General features: G+C 42.6%; 1 non-coding gene across 1 annotated transcript; it reads left to right on the plus strand.

Moving 5' to 3' along the window:
- The first annotated feature begins 3,482 nt into the window (after positions 1 to 3,482).
- Positions 3,483 to 3,554, plus strand: TRNAA-AGC (transfer RNA alanine (anticodon AGC)). The gene has a single exon. It is a non-coding gene; the product is annotated as a tRNA-Ala (tRNA).
- The last annotated feature ends 9,403 nt before the right edge of the window (positions 3,555 to 12,957 follow it).

The following is a 12,957-nucleotide window of genomic DNA, read 5'->3' on the forward strand; positions in this document are numbered from 1 at the left end:
AGCAATTCAAACCCAGACCGAACACCCACTGACGGTTTCCCTGTCTCCTCACAAGGATCCTCCCACTCCTTCCCCAGCCGACTGCAAGTCTAGACACAGCATCCCCAGAAAGCCAGAGCCACGGGGACGCAATGACTCACCGTCAGGAAGCCACTCCCTGGAAGTACCCGAGGTGAGCTGAGGGTGGCTTCCCGCACGGCTCTGCCAGGCAAAGGAGGTCTCACCCTCCCTCCCAACTGCAGTTCATCCTCCCCTTCCCTCCCACTTCCACCTCGGGCTCCAAGACACGGGAAACCACACTTGAGCTCCTTTTGGAAATTCCATCTCCACGATCTCCATCTTTCTCCCTCTCTACCTCTATCCCTCTCATCCATTGAATAGTGGAGCCCTTCCCAGTTTTACAACTGAGGCCAAGGTCCCCTGCGGCCCTTAGGAACACATTTCACAAAAGAGCTCCATGGAACTCTGCTGCTGGCAATCCTTCAAGACGTTTGGCTCTTTGGGAAACCCAGGCGCTAGTGGGAAAGAACCTATCTGCCAATGCAGGGGACATAGAAACACAAGTTCGATTCCCTGGGTTGGGAAGATCCCCTGGAGGAGGGCATGGCAACCCACTCCAGTATTCTTGCCTGGAGAATTCCATGGGCAGAGGGGCCTGGCAGGCTACAATTCATGGGGTCATAAAGAGTCCGACACAAGCCAAGTGAGCCAGCTAGGCTATTATGATCATACAATGTAAACACGTTGGACAGTTCAAGACTACCTTTCCTTAAAGACCACCAGTCCACGTCCCCATCATTCACTCCTAATTTTAATCACTACTGAATGGGATATGACTCTGAGAAATTCTGCTCTAAGGGTTTTAGATGGGTACTGTCAATTTAGATGTTTTCCCAAAAATGCCTAAAAAGATGCCACAAGCTTCATCTATTCATTAAAAAAATAGAAAGGTACCCTCCCCCAATTTACTGATGATCCATTAAAAATGTATTTATTAAATTCATACCATGTGCCAGGTCCTGGGTGTCCATCAATGGATTAAACAGACAGGATCCCTCTCCTCATAAAACTACCTGCTTGTGGAAACAGAGGACAGAGTAATGGATAGATAATTGAAAATTATAGTAAATGGCAAAAAGAAAAATGTTTTGGCTCCTATAATACAGACTGGGGTGGGGGGAGGGAAGCACTCAGATGAGGGGTGAATGAGAGAAGGTGAAGGGGAGATGGCATTTAAGCTAAGTTGTAAAACTGAGAAGGGACCCAGCATTCAGTGAACGACAGGGAGAGAGAGGAAGAGGGAAAAGCGATGGAGAGAGAGATGGAGATAGAGAGATGAAGGTGGAGACGGAGGAGGTGCAGCTAGAGCTGGAGCTAGAGATGACTAACCTTTCCAACCCCCTGAAGGCCTGGTAGGAATCTTCTCCCAGGTGCTCCGTGTCTCTCTGCCATCTCCACTCGGACATTTAATCACAGCCACACTCATTTCAGCCCTTCTTTTCACGATGCTGTCTTTACCTTTCCCTTCCTCCTTAGCCAAAACCTTTATAGGCTGACCCCATCCTTAGCATCTTGCTTCCTTATCACCTGCTCACTCCTTAATACCTGGACATGTGTCTCTCTCCACATTCAACTGAAACAGCCCCCTCAAAGGTCAACACCAAACTCTTTACTTTCAAATCCAATCAAGTTATTCCTCACCCTTTGACAACTTCACAGCCTTTGACTGGTCACCATCTCAACATTCTTAAAACTTTCTCCCTTCCTTGGCCTCTTTGCCCAAGCCTTCTCCTGAAACTGTCCCTGGTTTACACATGTTGCAGCTCCTCCCCTTACCAGAGCTAATAAAAACAGCAGTGGTAGAAGTCATCTTACCTTTACTCAGCATATATAATATGCCAGGCACTGTGCTGAGTCTTTTACAAATCTGGCTGCAAACTCTTTGGATCTATCGATGTAGGATTTTTGTCCCAGTGTTTTTCTCTTGCTTTTGTCACTTGGGCAGGTAGGAAAGACCGTCATTGTCTTTGGTCTCAAGATGAGGAATAGAGAGGAGGGGAGGGGGTCATGGAGGGGTAATGAGAACCAGGGCAGAAAGGCAATGCTGCCTGTAAGAACCTTTAGCTTTTGTTCTGCATGGAAAGTGGGGCTATCTCTACTGGAAATAGAAAGATTGGAAGAGAAAGAAAAGAGGGATGGAGGGAAGGAAAGAGAGAGATGGATTTCACACTGATTATAACAGAGATTCCCAGACACTTGTAAGAGGATCAAAGTCTCTGGGTTTCACAAGCAGCAGAGACCTCCAAAAGGAAATGGGCATGTGGTCCCACCTCCCACCAAATATTTAAACCACAAGCTTATGCCCTGAAGAAATACAGTCTGTGTACTGAGAAGATAGGCACAGTGATGGTCAGGAAATATATCCCTTTCTCCCTCACCTCTCTAGGAACCGTGTGAGAGTCTGGACCCTTTGCTTCATGACGATTATAGTTCCCGCCCATGAAGTGGAAATGAGGATGAGGATAAGATGACTTTTATTTGAAAATAACACAGAAATATGCCCCCCTCTTGCACAATTGACTTTATGAGCATGAATTCACACAGGCATTCAGTCTCTCCTTTAATCCTTACAACATCCTGTACTTTCAGCATCCTTGCCTCCATGTTGCCAAAATGAGAACGTTGCCTCAGAAAGGTTACCTGATTTGCCCATGTGGCAAAGTGGCAAAGTCAAGATACACAGATTATCTACCACCAACATCCTTGACCTGATTCACTACATCTTAGAGTCAAAGACCCCATGTGCATCCATTCACTTTTTTCTCCTTGTATCTTCTCTCTCAATAATCTTTCTGTCTCTCATGACTCCAGGAACTCATTTCTCCATGATCTTGCCAAGTCTCATCCTCATATCTTACTCTTTCCATTAGCATTATCTGATGACCTATGTGAGTCAACGGTGTTTCCCCCACTGCCAGGCCATCCTTCAAACTTCTGAGTCATCCTTGTCTCAAAACATCACTTCTTGACTAAGACCGGTGGCTTTGGAGACACATTTGTTGTTTTTATTTAGTTGCTAAGTCATGTCTGACTCTTTCGCAACCTCATGGACTGTAGCTCACCAGACTCCTCTATCCATGGGATTTTCCAGGCAAGAATACCGCAGTGGGTTGCCATTTCCTTCTCCAGGAGATTCTCCCAACCCAGGGATCGAACCCACATCTCCTGCATTGGCAGGCGGATTCTTTACCACCTGGGAAACCCTGGAGATAATATACTAGTGAGAATTTCAGCTCTTCTGCTGTGACTTTGGGCAAGTTACTTAGCCTCTTTCTGCCTCCATGTCCTCATCTTTAAAACCATGAAAGGAGAAGCTACTGCACTGGCACGTTTACATGTTAAATGAGGTAATACATAATTACCTAATTATGCATTAGAAAGCAAAACATTTAGAAATGGATTTGGCAAATAATAGATATGTGGGGGGAGTAGCTCAGTGGTAGAGCACATGCTTAGCATGCATGAGGCTCTGGGTTCAGCCCCCAGCACCTCCATCGAGCTTCCATAGATGCTCAGTAAAAAATAGCCAGACTAGTCTATGCAAAATAGCTCTTGAGCCCCTGCATATTAACTTGGAAATAGAATAGATCCTTACTCTTTCTACTCTAGGCTTCACAGGGAATTATCTATCTTGTCACTTGTCTTGGTTTTCTACTGTTATTCATTTGGGTTAAGTTGCTCTTGTCATATATCAGGGTTTTATCATGAAGCCTATCCCTGAACTTCCTCCCAGTTCTTTGTGGTGATCATAATAGGTTTCCCAAAGTCATAACCCCCCTGATAACTTCCCAGTGTGAACCAGAGGCATCAGCATAGCTGAGTAAAGATGAGACTTGGAGGCTGGACTCAGATGTACTTGTAGCCTTGCTTAGTCAGGCTTCAGCTGCTTAATTTTGTGTGCGTGCTCAGTCGCTTAGTCGTGTCTGACTCTTTAACAACCCCATGGACTGTAGCCCACCAGGCTCCTCTCTCCATGGGATTTTCCAGGCAAGAATACTGGAGTGGGTTGCCCTTTCCTATTATAGGGGATCTTCCCGACCCAGGGGTCAAACCCGAGTCTCCTGCATCTCTTGTATTGGCAGGCAAAGACTTTACCGCTGAGCCACCTGGGTGGCCCTATTTATTCTTAGACACATTATTTAACCTTTCTGGATCTAACCTTCTTGTTTGTAAAACAGGGATAATACTAGTATGGGGTAGTAAAAATACTAAGTTTATGTTCAGTTTCCATAAGGAGATCAAACTAGTCAATTCTAAAGGAAATCAACCCTGAATATTCATTGGAAGGACTGATGCTGAAGCTGAAGCTCCAATACTTTGGCCACCTGATGCAAAAAGCCGACTCATTGGAAAAGACCCTGATGTTGGGAAAGACTGAGGGCAGGAGGATAAGGGGATGCCAGAGGATGAGATGGTTGGATGGCATCACTGACTCAGTGGACATGAGGTTGAGCAAACTCTGGGGGACAGTAAAGGATACGGGAGCCTGGTGTGCTGCAGAACATGGGGTTGCAAAGAGTTGGACATGACTTAGTGATTGAACAACAACAATGTTCAGATTCTATAGAGATGACTGAATTTTAAGCCTTTTTCAGGGAACTAGGGCTGTGGTGACCAGTTCTGGCCAGTGGACCATGAGGAAAAGCAAAAAGCATCAGAGCCAGTCTTTCCTGCTGTTTCTTCCTCTGTCATCCAGGACTGCAGTAAACTTTTCACAAGAGAGAAATAAGCTTTTGCAGCGTTAATCCCTGTAGTCACGGACTGCTGTCTTCATTTCAGAATTTAGGATATCCGGACTAGCACTAACCACTCCCCCACTTGATAACTATCTTCTTGTCCAGGATGGTCCAAGAGAAATTTCCCTAGTGATGAAATTGCTTGACATCTGCAGGATCCAATATGGCAGCCACCAGTCACATGGGGCCATTGAAACCTGGCTAGTGTGACTGACAAATTTAATTTTAAAGTTTATTTCATTTTAATTAATTTAGATGCAAATAGCCCCCATGGCTGCTGGCTACCATGCTGGCCAGCTCAGCAGAACTGTATTCTGTTCCTTGGAAATGCCAAGCTCTCCAGAGTCCTGAGGTTTTTCCACTGGCGACGGAAAACCATTTTCAGCCAGCCTCTACCTTTGCAATTCTCACTTTGCAGGCATTCAGTATTTCCCTCAGGTCAGTCACAAATATTGCTCCAGCAACACCATGTTACTTCTTCAGGCTCAAAAGGAATAGGACTACAATTTATAGAAAGCATACATAAGCAAGAAAAGGCATGCAACTGCTGTTGAGGCTTATTTCCAGATCAAAAGGCAATTCCAAAAACCTAACGCACATGAACATGTGTGCTAGATATGAAACAGAACAAATAGAACTTTCTTGGAGTTATTCTAGAGTCAAACTACCTGAAAAGGCAAAGCCATAGTCCAGAAGACCAGACTAAGCAGAATGAGGCTTTCTGAATAATTACATGCTGTTAATTGAAAAATGTTAATCATGTCATATTAGGAAGAAGACAGGGTTAAATTGGTAAAATTTCAATTCACTTAGGCCTTATCTCTTGTTGGAATGAACCAGATGATTAATCCTCAATATTCTTCTGGGATGTGGAGAACAGCAGCAATTAAATTAACAACTACAAAGTTTATGCTCAGAGATTCAAAAATGAAAGAGGGAAATGCTTTCATTTTTCACAAGTTGTTACCTTAATTATCTTCTTATTGCTCTGTCTCTTTTCCCTCATTACAAAAACACACCCTTTCATATTCACAGATCCCTTTAATTTGCTGTAGCTCAGTAACAGTATAAGAAATGTTATCAGAGATACAAACTCATAAATCTTACTTTGTGCCTGCTCCTTGAAAATAAATTGTTTGCTGTGCCTAGTCTCAGTGTTCATTCCAGAAAGTGCTGACAAGTTTCCACTTCTCTACAAATAACCAATAACCTGAGTGTCTGTAAACATTATGTATATGCTGAGTTATTTTATCACTTTAATCCAATGGCACCACCTCCACCAACAAAAATTCCTTAGGAAAAAGAGGCTGCAACTTAATTGGTCAACTTTATGAAAGATCATACGGAAAGAGAACAAGGGGGTAATTCAGGAAATAAAAACTCAGATTGAAACTTCTGACTCCCCTGGTGGCTCAGTATTAAAGAATCCACCTGCCAATGCAGGAGACGTGGGTTCGATCCCTGATCCAGGAAGATCCCACATGACATGGAGCAAGTAAGCTGGTGCACTGCAACTACTGAGGCTGTGTTCTAGAGCCCCCAAGTCCTAGAGCCCATGCTCCGCAACAATAGAAGCCATGGCTGAGAAGCCCATGACTAGAGAGTAGCCCCTGCTCGCCACAACTAGAGAAAAGCCCTCGCAGCAACTAAGGCCCAGCACAGCCAAAATTAAAAAGTAAATCAGTAAAATAATTTTAAAAACCTGAAGCTTCATTTTCTATCATGCTCACTGTACAGATGTGAAAATGGGCATACAGGAAGTCTATATTACAAATGCAAACCTCTAAAATCTTCTTTATTTATTTATTTCTGCGTGTGTTTTCCCCCAAATGAGATCTTTCCTTTGTCAGCGGAGGAATCCAACTCTGTGAAGATCAGAAAATTCAAATCCCTTAGAATGCAGCTAATGAAAATTGAAAAAAAAAAAAAAAAAGATAAATGCAACTGCAACCATCATAAAGCAAGCATGCTGTCTCAGAGTGATTGAACAGGTCCCCTGACATATGTGCATTAAACCCTACCTGCATGTCACGTGTTCTTTCCAATCAGAAGCCCCATTTGCAAGTTTAGCACAGCCTACCAGCCCTGGATATCAGACAACACAACAAGGAAAGTGGTTTTAACAGTCAGGATTTCCAAGTAGGTTCTTTTCTTCAAAGAAAATCATTTTCTGGCCAGAGCGGGAGAGGCGGTGAGGAATTAATGACATAATTAAGAAAATTAGTGATTTGGAAACTGTGAATGAGATGAAAAAAACAAAAGCAAGCCTACCACAAAACCCTGGGCTGAAACAGCAATGCAATCAAATGATCGTGAGTCCAAACTGGGAAATGCATGAGAACGTATCAATAATTGAGGGCATCACATCCTCAATGCCTGAAGAAGTAATCACCACCATTGTAAATCCTCTCTCAGACTGATGTTAAAGTCTTTGACGGTTATATATACTAGGGCGGTATCATCATTTAGTCTACTTTCTGAATTTCCGAAGTTTCATAGCAAAATGTCACATCCCCAGAGAACGTCCTCACAACAAATTATTAGCCTGGCTCTATTGATCATCACCCAAATGGCAAAAATCTCAATAAATTTCATCTGGACCTTTACTGAAACCTCAAAAATGTATTACACACTCTCTGCTGACCACCGTTTTTATGATTGCTATTGTATTTGCAGGGCAGTCAATTTTATACAGCATAACAAACTGCCAAGTGGTAACGCGATTCCCTCCATTACAGAGGCCCATGTATTAAATTTAGTGAGGCACAATATCAGACTTCAAATATTGCAAGGCTTAGAATTGAATGCCGCAGAGCCTAATGTGATCAACCTGACAAATACACTGACATATTAAGTAGCAGCTCATGTATTCATATTGGGAACTGATGTTGTTTTTTCTTTTTTCTGTTTGGCTGTATATTTTTTTGGATTAGCCATGATATTTCAAAATGAGCATTCTGCTTGGCAGTACAAGGGAACTGACAACCAAGCAGCTGAGTGAGTGGGTACCTACCTTTCTTTCATGGCAGATCAATTATTACTTTTCTTAATGATGTGCTATTATAGGTAGAATGAAAGTGCAAGCATGATGGTGAAAAATATCATTTTTAAAATGATATTTATTCATTCTCTTGTGCCTTCCACCAATGTAAATAAACTTAAAAAGATATTTTTAGGCCTTGAATAATATGGACGGTTTCTTAGGCTTTCATCAGATGAATCCCTTCTGGCTTTAAATTAAGACAAGAGTTGCTTTCTTCGCTCTCTTTTGTCGTTGACTTTATTGCAACAGGGACAGTCAAAAGTACCGGGTTTTGTTTAAAAATCTCACTCTTATTCTAAGGGGACTAAACCATCTTTATCACTTCTTTTTTGGAAAACATGAGTTGCAGTACTCTTCACCCAAATTTGTGTGGTGGGAGAAGACTCTTGAGAGTCCCTTGGACAGCAAGGAGATCCAACCAGTCCATCCTAAAGGAAATCAGTCCTGAATATTCATTGGAAGGACTAATGCTGAAGCTGAATTTCCAATACTTTGGCCACCTGATAAGAAAGAGCCGACTCACTGGAAAAAGACCCTGATGCTGGGGAAAAAATTAAGGCAAAAGGAGAAAGGGCAGCAGAAGATGAGATGGTTAGATAGCATCACCGATGAAATGGACATGAATGTGAGCAAACTCTGGGAGACAGTGAAGGATAGGGGAGCCTGGCGTGCTGTAGTCCATGGGGTCTCAGAGAGTGGGACACAGCTTAGTGACTGAACAACAACAGTGACAGCAAAATTTACAGACACATGGAAACCAGAGTCTGAAAACTGAATAACCCTAAAGCCAAAACTTGTCAAGTTTGCTGTCCAAGGCTTAGAGATAAAACAATGTTTGCCAAAAAAACATATTTCTCCCATGAGTTACATAGAATTTTAAAAAATGCATGTTCTTTCTTCTCCTCTGCCCTCTAATACTGTGAGAATAACCCTCTTCCAGGTCATGGATTCAGGTATCAAAAGTTGCCTATTTCCTTCATCCAGATTATAATATCAAAAACTACTTTTGCAATAATGAGGTCACTCTTGAGAGCCAAGAAAATGCCAGAGTGCAGAAGAACTGTTTTTTTTTCTTCTTCTTTTTTTCTTCTGACTCTAGTCTGCAAATTCAACAGAATCACCAGGGGAAAAAAAAAAGGCTCTTGTTAAAAATGGAGATGCTAGGGTTCATTCCAAGATTCTGATTTGCAGTGTCTTAGGTGGGGCTCAGGGATTCAGATGTCTTGTTGGCATTCCGAGATTCTGCTAAGATAACTGCTGTAAGGGTGTGGTCCTCAGCCCTGGGGGCTTATTTCATTAATACAATTTATCAGTTTAGTCACTCAGTGGTGTCCAACTCTTTACAACACCATGGACTGCAACACGCCAGGCTTCCCTGTCCATCACCAACTCCCCGAGCTTGCTCAAACCTACATCCATCGAGTCGGTGATGCCATCCAACCATCTCATCCTCTGTTGTTCCCCTCTCCTCCTGCCTTCAATCTTTCCCAGTATCAGGGTCTTTTTCAATGAGTCAGGTCTTCGCATCAGGTGGCCGTACAATTTATGAATGGGGTGAATCCAGATGACACACTAAAGGATTTTCATTTAGTTGCTCTGGTGAGGGGTTGAGTATCTGTATTTTTTTTTTATACATAAAATGGACCATCTTAAGTATCATTCAATGTTCAATACAGTAATGCTATCAATAACTGAGAAGTGAAAGTGTTGGTTGCTCAGCTGTGTCTGACTCTTTGCAACCCCATGGACTGTAGCCCTCCAGGCTCCTCTGTCCATGGAATTCTCCAGGCAAGAATAACGGAGTGGGTTGCTGTTCCCTCCTTCAGGGGATCTTCCCGACCCAGAGATCAAATCCGGCTTTCCTGCATTGCAGGCAGGAGTCTGAGACACCTGGGAAGCCTTATTAATAATAACTACATGTACACTATTGTGAAGCAGTTCTCTTTTTTTTTTTTTTTTTTTTTTTAGTTCTACCAGTTTATTGCTACCAACCCATTTCCCTCCACCCTCATGCACGCGTGCTCAGTCATGTAACCCCATGGACTGCAGCCCACCAGGCTCCTCTGTCCATGGACTTTTCCAGGCATGAATACTGGAGTGGGTTGCCATTTTCTTCTCCTCTTTTTTTCTTAAGAATCTGAAACTCTATCGTCATGACACAGTAACTCTCCATGCCCACCTCCCCCAGCCCCTGGCCTCCACTCTTCCAAGCTTTCTGTCTCTATGAGTTTGATGGATCTAAGTCCCTCAAATAAGTAGAATCACACAGTACTTGTCTCTGCTTACTTACTTTTGTGATTGGCTTATTCTACTTAGCACAATGTCCTCATGATTAGGCCATGTTGTGGAATATTACAGGATTTCCTTCTTTTTAAAGGTGGGATAATACTCCATTGTATGTGTATCCCACATTGGCCTTATTCATACGTCTATTCATGGTCATTTATGTGGCTTCCACCTCTTGGCTGGCGATTGTGAATAAGGCTGCTATGAACACAGGCATGCTGGGCATCAGACTTTTTAAAGCCCCTCAAGTGGTTCTGATGTGTAGGCATGGTTAGGAAAGACTTTCCTAAGGTACTGTGAAGCCACTAATCTTTAGAAGTAAGACATGCCCTCTGAAAGTTACAGCATTTGGAAGCTTAGCAGTAGGGAAAACTTACATACCATGCATCGATAATTTGTTTATTATTTTTTATTGGAGGATAACTGCTTTAAAATGTTGTGTTAGTTTCTGCCGTACAAGAAAGTGCCTCAGCTACATGTATACATATATCCCCTCCCTCTTGAACCTCTTTCCCACCACACCCCCAATCCCACCGCACCCCCAATCCCACTCCTCTAGGTCATCGCAGAGCACTGAGCTGAGCTCCCTGTGCTATACAGCAGCTTCCCGCTAGCGATCTGTTTTACAACTGGTACTGTATATAAGTCAGTGTTACTCTCCCAATTTGTCCCACCTTCCTCTTCCCCCTCCCGTGTCCACATGTTCCTTCTCTATGCCTGCATCTCTATTCTTGCCCTGAAAATAGATTCATCTGTACTATTTTTCTACAAGCAATTTTTTTTTTCCCAGAAATCCTACAAAGAAAGGTAATAGACAATCATGGTTTCCATCCAGTCCAAGTTACTTGATGTGCCCCAGTATTCACAAGACAATTAACAGACTTCAAATAAAGCTTGATCCTTCCCAGGTGGTGCTATCGGTAAAGAACGCGCCTGCCAACGCAGGAGACAAAAGAGACGTGGGTTTGATCCCTGGGTCGGGAAGATCTCTTGGAGGAGGAAATGGCATCCTACTCCAGTATTCTTGCCTGGAGAATCCCATGGACAGAAGAGCCTGGCGGGCTACAGTCCATAGGATCACAAAGAGTCGGATAGAACTGAAGCGACTTAGCAAGCAAGACATTAAAAGGTCGATTTGTACAAGAGCCTCTCCTCCAGTGTAGGAAAGACTGCTTTGCTTAGTGTTTGCCAGAAAGAGAAGACCAGTCAGATCCAAAGCAGACTATCTTCAGCCCTCTGTTGCTAGGATGGTACACAGGGAAGAGTGCAATGTTCAGAGTCAAGAGAACCTGGGTTCACATCTCAGCTCCAATCACTTGCCAGACATGGGCCTCGCCCTGAGTGTCTTCAGCCCTCTCCCCGTCAGTTTCCTCCATTAAAAATCAGAGATTATAAAACCTTCCTGAGCAGAAGTGATAAAGTAGCCAGCAGAACTTGACACATGAGTAGGTACTGTCTAAGCAGAAGCTATTATTCTTATGATAAAAAAGAGAATTTAACGTCATAGATTTCTACCCTTTAAAATACCCACCTGATTAGAAATAACTCTCGTGGCTCAGCAGTAAAGTGTCCACCAGTCAATGCAGGAGATGTAAGAGATGTGGGTTTGATCCCAGGGTCAGAAAGATTCCCTGGAGAAGGAAATAGCACCCCACTCCAGTATTCTTGCCCGGGAAATCCAATGGACAGAGAAGCCTGGCGGGCCATAATGCATGGGGTTGCAAACAGTTGGATATGACTTAGCAACTATACAACAGCAATTATAGGCAATGTGTCTTCTCCATACAGGACCGACCATAAAACTGAAGGCACTCTTGCTGTACCACTGTCCCCTCATGATCTCTTCTTGATGACATCCCAGAATTACCAGACAGGTTATTAGTAAGGTGAGAAGATTGGTTCTCGGTCTCCCCTCTTAACTTTCTCCTACTCTTTTAAAATGCACTGACAGAGTGGGGGCACAGGACTCAAAGGGCAGAATTTTGTCAAGAATGGGCTTCTAGAACATTATTATTTTTATATTAAGCTGTATTTATCAAGGAAAAGAGCACTGGGAATGTCATTGGCTATACAATCTACATTTCTGTGTTAGACACTACATATTCTTATCAATGTACATTACCTGCACATCAATGAATAATCTATTCATTTAATCATTGACCTACACTTACTATGCATACACTTACTATGCACTCTTTCTGAATCAGGTCTATGTTAGGCTTTGGGTTACAGGAATGAATAAGACATAGATGTTGGCTTTGAGGAGCTCATACATACACAAAAGGGTGATTATCATTAAAAACAAAAAGCATGGTTAATAATATAAATATGCTCAGAGAATTACAGGAGCAATGTGGAAAGACACCTAATCCATTCACCTAGCTTCAGAATGATGAATTTTCAGAAAACGAAGAAGATTAGAGCAAAAAATGAAGAAGATTAGAGCAAAAAATGAAAACATTCAGAGTAGATTACATCCAAACAGAAGGAACCATATGGCCTAAGGCATGGAGACCAGGTATAAATGGAAGTAGAGGAATGTATATCCAATTTGGTATTGCTGGCATATAAAATTTGAGTCGTGAAGTAAAAAACAATACAAGTTTCAACTTGCCACCAGACATTCATTCATTGTTAATTATTCATCTATCACCTGTCCATCTATGCAACCATATTTCCATCCATCCATACATCCACTATTTCTCTATTAATCCATACATCCATTATCCATCCATCCATCTAACTCTTCACCTCTTTTATTCAAAGTGTGATAAATGCCTCCTTTAAGCTTGAAGTTGTGATAGTCCCTGAGAATTAAAAAATAATAATACT

The sequence above is a fragment of the Giraffa tippelskirchi genome, chromosome 13, assembly GCF_054371585.1.
Source record: "Giraffa tippelskirchi isolate mGirTip1 chromosome 13, T2T-mGirTip1v1.2.pri, whole genome shotgun sequence".
Taxonomy (NCBI): Eukaryota; Metazoa; Chordata; class Mammalia; order Artiodactyla; family Giraffidae; genus Giraffa; species Giraffa tippelskirchi.